The following is an 8,195-nucleotide window of genomic DNA, read 5'->3' on the forward strand; positions in this document are numbered from 1 at the left end:
TTTAAGGAGAGAGGAGTGGCCAGAGACTTTCTTGGGCAGAAGTTGTCTACTTTGGATGTAAAACACACATTTTCAGAAGAAAGAATAAGTGTGAATTGTTTTTATTAAGGAAGAGAGTTTCAAATATCATCTACTGAATTCCTCCAGCAAGAACCACAAGAATGATTGTTTCAGAAGGCATTATTTAACCCACTGTCTTTCATACATGCAGGTAGATATTTATTTGTTCATTCAATAATTCTTCAGTAAATGAGTGCCTATTTTATTTCACTAGGGGCCCGGTGCATGAAATTCATGCAGGGGGGGGGTCTCTCAGCCAGCCTGCCCCCTCTCACATACTGGGAGCCCTCAGGGGATGTCCTACTGATGGCTTAGGCCCACTCCCTGCTCCCCTTGGGGAGTGGGCCTAAGCCACAGTCTGGCCTCCCTTTGTGGGAGGCGACCAGGCAGATCAAGGGAAGGCACCAGCCCCATCACCCCGCTGCTGCAGTCACTGCCAGTCACCACAGCCACCAAGGTTTTTTCATCAACACAGACTCCAGTCCCTTCACTATGAAAAAATGACAACTTTGTTTAGGCATTTTCAAGATGTGCCTTTCATAGGATATGACATTTCTTTATTATCTTTTTTATCCTCACCTGGGGATATGTTTCCATTGATTTTTAGAGAATGTGGAAGAGAAAGGGAAAGACAGAGAGAAACATCAAAGTGCAAGGAACACTTTGATTGGTTGCCTCCTGCATGAGCCCTGGCCTGGGCCCTGGCCAGGGAGGAGCCTGAAACCTAGGTACATGCCGTTGGTCAGAATTGAACCCAGACCCTACGGTTGGCAGGCCAAGGCATTATTCACTGAGAAAAATTGTCTAGGGCAGGATATGACATTTCTTAGCCCTCCAGCAGAGGACCTTCCTTTTTTTTCACCAGGAGTATGGTGAAAAACCCTAGATCACCTTTTTGGATTCTTATTACCCAAGTTACTAAGAATATTACCAGTGGCATACAGGGAGCTTAGCCAATGAGCGGTCAGAAAAGGTGTTTCCTCTTTAGATCACACCAATCTCCGGCTCGGCCCCCTGCCCAGGCCTAAGGCCTGGGCAGGGGACCCCCAGACTCCTTCAATTGCCAGCTCAGCCCCTCGCCCAGGCCTGATGCTCTGGCCAAGGCTTTAGGCTTGGGCAGGGGCCCCCCTTCAGCTCTGATGGCCGGCTCCACCCCTACCCAGGAGCCCCCTGGCTCAGGCCCTTCCTACGCTGCTCAGGGCCTACATGGGGCTACCTCGGAGTGACCTGGGTGCCAATGATGTTCCTGGTATCCCAGGCCACTGGGCGCCTATGTATGCAAATTAACCACCATCTTTGTTGGGTTAATTTGCATACTCATTCGATTGGCTGGTGAGCGTAGCGGAGTGACACCAATTTGCATGTTTCTCTTTTATTAGTGTAGATAGATATAGATTAAATAGAGGGTGCTTTTTCTCAAGCTCAGAGAATAACTGAAATTCATTAATTCATCCACTATAACAAGTGTGAGGTCATATCACATGTGGTTTTAATTTGCATTTCCCTGATGATTAGAGATGTTGATGCTTTAATTTTTATTATTTATTTTTTTCTTATGTTAGGTTATATTGCTATTCTATCTCTAGTTTCCTAAGGTATAGTCTTAGATTATTAATTTTAGAACTTTCTTCTTTTTTAATAAATGAATAATACTATTAATTCCCCTGTAAGCACTGCTTTTGCAGCATCCGATACATTTTGGTAAGTTGCAGTTTAATTTTCAGTTAATTCAAATTGCTTAGAAATTACTCTTCAGATTTCTTTTTTGACCCATGTGTTATTTAGAAGTGTTTGTTTAATCTTAAAATATTTTATAATTTTTAGCTATCTTTCTATTAATGATTTCTAGTTTAATTTCCATGGAATCTGAAAGCATGCTTTGCGTGATTGTCACTCTTTTAAATTTGTTCAAATATGTTTTATGATCCAGAATGTGTTCTATGTTGGAAATGTTTCATGTAAGCATACGAAGAATGTGTGTTCTGCTCTTGTTGGATGAAATTTTCTATAGGTATCAATAAGATACAATTGATTGATGTTGCTGTTCAGTTCAACCATTTCCTTATTGAATTTCTGCCTATGTTATCAGTCAATTACACAGAGAGAGGTATTGAAGAAAATGAATAAAAGATATGAAAAAGACATTTTACCAAAAGGAATATACAGATGGCAAATAAGCACACAAGATGTTAAACATCATTAACCATTTCAAAACTGAAAGCTAATCCTATATAATAAAAGTGCAATATGCAAATTGACCCAACAGCAGAGTGACCAGAACGACTGCTGGACCAGTCACTATGAGGCACACTGACCACCTCTTGGTCCCTTTCCCCGACCAGCAGGCTCCGATCGCCTGATGGCAAATGGGGAACCGGGGATGGGTGGTGGGAGATGCGGGTGGTGCCAGGCCAAGGCCCCCGCCCCACTGGTCACCCCACACACAGAGGGCAACCCGTGGTGTGGGTGGGGCTGAGGGGCAGGCAGGAATAGCCAAGTTCTCAGTCCCTTCTGCCGGCCGTCAGGCACCAATCACCTGATGGCGAATGGGGAACTGGGGGTGGCGGGGGGCAGGGCTAGCTGTGGGCAGCTGGGGAAGATGGCCCTGATTGCAGGCCAGTCCTAGGGACCATACCCATGCACGAATTTCATGTGCCGGGCCTCTAGTACCAAAATATGATGCCATTACACACCTATCAAAATCAATAAAATAAAAATAATGTTAAAGCCAAATGCTAGCAAAGATACAGAGAAATTGAATTACACATAGATTACTGATGGGAATGCAAAATTATACAACTACACTTGAAATGTATATGTCATTTTCTAGCAAAACTTAACATGCATTTATTCAGCAATTCCACTCTTATTTTTTTTCCAAGAAATGAAAACATATATTCTTACAAATACCTGTACATTAATATTCATAACAGTTTTACTCTTAATAACTGAAAAATGGAAACAAATACTAACATGTTGATGGTTAAACAAATTGTTTAATTCATACCATGGAATACTCCTAAAAAAAAAAATTAACCATTTAACATGTCGATGGTTAAACAAATTGTTTAATTCATACCATGGAATAATACTAAAAAAAAATTAACCTTTTAATCCACAAAACAAGTTGGATGGATCACCAGGAAATTATGCTGAGTAAAAAAAAAATCACAATTGTTACATATTATATGATTCCTTTCACATAGAATTCTTTTTCTTTTTTAAATATGTTTTTATTGATTTCAGCAAAAGAAAGGGAGCAGAAGAGAAGATAGAAACATCAATGATAAGAGAATCATCTATTGGCTGCCTCCTGCATGCCTCCTACTGGGGATTGAATCCATAACCTGGGCCTGTGCCTTGACTGGGAATCAAACTGTGACCTCTTGGTTTATGGGTCAGTGCTCAACCACTGTGTCACATTGGCAAGGCTCACATAGAATCGTGAAATAAAAAAATTATAGACATGGAGAACTTATTAATGGCTGTGAGGGGTTAGTGGAAAGGGGAAGTTGAGTGGTGACTGTGACTGTAAAAGTGTAACATCAGAACTTCTTATGTTGGAACTCATGTTTGTCACACTAACCCTCAACATGTGATAAAATTGCATGGAACTAAATATAACACTCTCTGTCTCTCTCTCTCTTTCAAGCTCAAGTAGGATGGTGAAATATGAATAAAGTCAATGGCCTGTATCATTGTTAATTTCCTGATTGTAATATTTAACAAAAGTAATGCAAAATGTTACCTTTGGGGGAAATTGGGTAAAGGTTATACATAATTTCTCTGTTATTTCTTAACTAGAGGCCCGATGCATGAAAATTCGAGCAAGAGTAGGCCTTCCTTCCCTGGCTGCCAGCACCAGCTTCCCTCTGGTACCCAGGACCCGGGCTTCCCTCCAGCCCCAGGTTTTTCCAGAAGGACATCTGGTCTAATTAGAATATTACCCTTTTACTGTTATAGATGCTGCATGTGAATTTGCAATTATTTCCTATATATACACACCGGAATATGATTCAGTCTGGAAAATGAATAAAAATTTGATACATTCTACCACAGTCCAAACCTAGCACACATTATGATAGATGAAATAAATCAGACACAAAAGATGATTATTATATGACTAGAGGTCTGGTGCACAAAAATGCGTGCACTCGCTGGCTGCAGGCAGCTGGCCCCACCCCTGCCGCTGCCACTGCTTGCCATCTGTGCATTGCTGTCCCCCCTCCCCTGCCACCGGGGGCCTCCCTCTACAGGCGACAGGTGTGGGGTGCGATGGCTTGGCTGGCCTGGGCCTCCCTCTGTGGGGTGATTGCTGGCCAGCCGCACACTTGCTACAGAGTCGCTGCCAGGTGGCCTGGGCCTCCCTCTTTCTTTGCTGGGGGCGGGGCCAGCCCTGCGAGGGGCCTTCTGCCCACCTGATTGCCCCTAACCACTCGCCTGCCTTATACACCTAACCATTTGCCTGCCTACCTGATCATCCCTAACTGCTGGTCTGCCTACCTGATCACTCCTAACCACTCTGCCTGCCTGATCGCCCCTAACTGCTTGCTTGGGGGTGGGGCCAGCCCGGCGAGGGGGCCGTGATGGTTCTGGTCTTTGGTTGTTCCAGTATTATGCTTATGGTGGCTGGCCATTTATTATATAGGATTCCACTTATATGAGGTAGCTAGAATAGTGAAATTAATAGAAACAAAGTAGAATAGTGGTTACCAGGGTGTGGGAAGAGGAGGTAATGAGGAGATATTACTTAGCAGGTACAGAGCTGGAAAATGTTCTGGAGATGGATAGCAATGGTGGCTACATAACTATGTCAATGTACTCAATGCTGCTAAACTGTAACTGAAAATGGTTAAAATGGAAAATTTTGTTTTGTATATTTTGTTACCACAAAATGTAAAATTATCTCAAAAAAGTTTTAAAAGTCAGGAGGAGAGGAGGGCATTATAAAAATAACTCAGAGATAATTAGTTTAAAACATTGAAACTTTATTTATATGTAGTTTTATGAGAGGAAGAACAGCGTCTGTGAAGGCTGTTTCTCAGACCCAAGGCAAGTACGGGATTGATAAAGGCTAAAGCCATAAATTTTACAGGAAATGATGACTAGTCGGTTTAAACAAACACATGGACTGCTCAAGGTGGGCTGGTGGTAGTGAAGCTTGGCTCAGGATGACAGCTGAACCCCCAAGTCTACCGTGTTTTAGGAATAGTGTTGATCCAACAAATCCATTAGTTTGAGCCCAGATTTCTAATAGGGTCACAGACCTCAAAAGTTTGCCTCCACTATCATTGCTGTTTTAACATGAAAATACAAATAAATATAAATAATGTGTTAATATATATTTATATTATTGATTTCAGAGAGGAAAGGAGAGGGAGAAACATCAATGATGAGAGAGAACCATTGATCAGCTGTCTCCTGCATGCCCCACAGGGAATTGAGCCCACAACCCGAGCATGTGCCCTGACTGAGAATCGAACTGTGACCTTCTGGTTTATATGTTGATGCTCAACCACTGAGCCATGCAGTCTGAACCGTGCACTATATTTTGATGATGATCATGATTAGCTCTCTTTAAATAAGTGGTTGTTTTTTATTAGTTTCTTCTGCAAGCCCGGAAGCTCTCACAACCCCCAGGCTTAGTTAGGGTCAGGCGGTGGGCAGGTCCCTATGTATAAGCTCAAGGATCATTGGACATTTCCTTTATCACAATCTTCAGTCAACACAGTTCATTTGGGGGAACTTCCCCTTAAGGAGCTTCCCATAGTTTACAGTTCAGTTTAGAATCATCCCGGGAGCTTTAAAAAATACTGGTGACTGGCTTCGACCCCTCGAGCTTTCTATTTAATTGGTTTGGGGTATGACCTAGGCCTGGGGATTGTTAACAGCTCCCTAAAGGATTCCATTTTGTCTCTAGGCATCACATAAGAGCTACTGATATATAAAGAGAAAAGAAAAGGCAGAAGATTGTTGACTTAGAGAAGAAATACCTCTTGATATCTGATAACTCAGCAAAAAAAAAAAGGCATCTCCCCTGCCTGGTTAAACGTGTCCATCTTCCTCACTAATCCATTCAAAGATGAAAAAGCCCCATGGAAAGTTCACGTTCCCTATAATGAACCCCATGACCTCGTGCTAGAGCTAAAGTGTGCCCCCTCTTACCCCACTGGTGATGGAGAGCAGCTGGCGACCATCCTCTCTTTCCCGTAAGCCAGTAGACAAAAATAACAACACATTGACATGTGTGCTGTGCTGAATAAAAATATACAGAGGAAGCTGGTGAGTTCTCCTTCCTAATCAACAAATTTATTAATTTGTTTAAACTCCCAGAAGCCTGATCCTTTCACAGGAGCAGACTAAGTTAATTGCATTCTCATGTTAAAACAGCAACCATAGTGGGGCCCCACCAGGCATATTAATGGGTTAATATCCTGTTGTGTGAACGTAGCAGGATGTAGTTAAACTGATAGAATTCTTACTCAAACAATCAAATAGAGGGTGTTTTTAATCTAGTGTCTTGGAACTATGCGACCTCCCCTACAGCCAAGCTGTGCCCACAATGCTCAGTTCCCACTGACTTCCAGGTGAATTGCATTATGTTGGAGCGTGGTTAGGAACACCCTCATCCGAGAGGCTTGCATGATCGTTCTCAGGTGTCCCAATGAGCACCACATCCTTGCACTCTTTTGAGTTACCTCTGGCTTGCAAAGTGAAGGTTGGTTTGTTTAGGTCGGGCAGAAAAACAGTCGTGACTGTCCATTCATCTCTTCATGTAACATATTTATTGAATCTCTATTCTGTGTTGGCCACTGTGCCAGGTCCTGGAGTGCAAATGGGAAACAAGACTGGCAGGTTAATGCAGCGGAGAGAGAATCCACAGGTGTGACAGCCTGGGATCCAGAGCCAGCCTCCATGGTTCTGCAGCCACGTTCTACCATAAACCGTGTATAATTGCTCTGGGACCCGGGGATTACATTATACACTTGGGAGAATAATGGTTTCTTCATTACAGAGAGTAGATTTATGGGGGTGGGGGTAATGGAATAATAGATATGACATATTTAGCACCACACTTGGCACATTATGTTATTGTTTCTAGTGTCTCTGATATGGCCTAAATAAATAAGATTAGTTGTTAACAGAAATTAATGCCATTGGTAATTAATTAAATGTCCTTTGATATTTCAGTGAAGATATAGATGTGTTTTTGTTTTTTTAAGGGAAATCAAAGAAGGCTTCTCCTTGTGGAGCCTGTCACCATCAAAATGAATATAACATTAAAAAAACACACAGTACAATAAGACTTGAAGCTTTTTTTGCAGTTGGAGTTTTGCTCAAGTGGTCATTTGTTAACTAAGTAGCTCAGATTTAAATTATCTGACAGAGGAGGGGAAGATTCAATGGGGCTTGGCTTACTCCTGGATGGGGAAGTACTTTCATAGCCTTTGCTCTCTTTTATGGCCACAATCAGCTTCCTCAACCCCTGCTGTGTGTGTATGCGTGGAAAATGGCTACTTTTCAGTAAAAAAAATAAATAAATAAAAATGAGTCTGGCTGGTGTGGCTCAGTGGTTGAGTGTCCACCTATGAACCAGGAAGTCATGGTTCGATTCCCAGTCAGGGCATATGCCCACATTGTTAGCTCTGGGGAGTACAGGAAGCAGCTGATTAATGATTCTCTCTTATCATTGGTGTTTCTAGCTCTCTCTCCCTCTCCCTTCCTGTCTGAAATCAATAAAAAAATATATTTTTTAAAAGATGGAATCTGAACCCTCAAAAGATATCCTGTCTGAAATATGGAAACTATCTGTGTCCTTGTGGAGGTTGTGAGAATAACGTGAGGTAGGCTACCTCCTGTGCTCTAGTGCCTGAGCCGCACGCGGCCGAGAGTCTGAAGAAGTGGAGGGATGGTTGTGGTGCAGACAAATAGCCCTGGAGAACCCTGGGTACCAACCGGGCTCTGCCACTAATTGGCTGTGTGAAATGGGACAGGGAATTTAGTATATTTGGGCCTAACTGTCTTCAACTATAAAAGAAGGGATTAGACTTCTTTCTATATCTCACAGTTTGGGTTTCATCAGTATCTCATGTTTGTGTTGGATTGGGAATTTTAATACAAGTTGTGAGATGCTA

The sequence above is a fragment of the Myotis yumanensis genome, unplaced genomic scaffold (genome assembly GCF_028538775.1).
Source record: "Myotis yumanensis isolate MYYU_CA2020_CCGP unplaced genomic scaffold, mMyoYum1.0.hap1 SCAF_7, whole genome shotgun sequence".
Taxonomy (NCBI): domain Eukaryota; kingdom Metazoa; phylum Chordata; class Mammalia; order Chiroptera; family Vespertilionidae; genus Myotis; species Myotis yumanensis.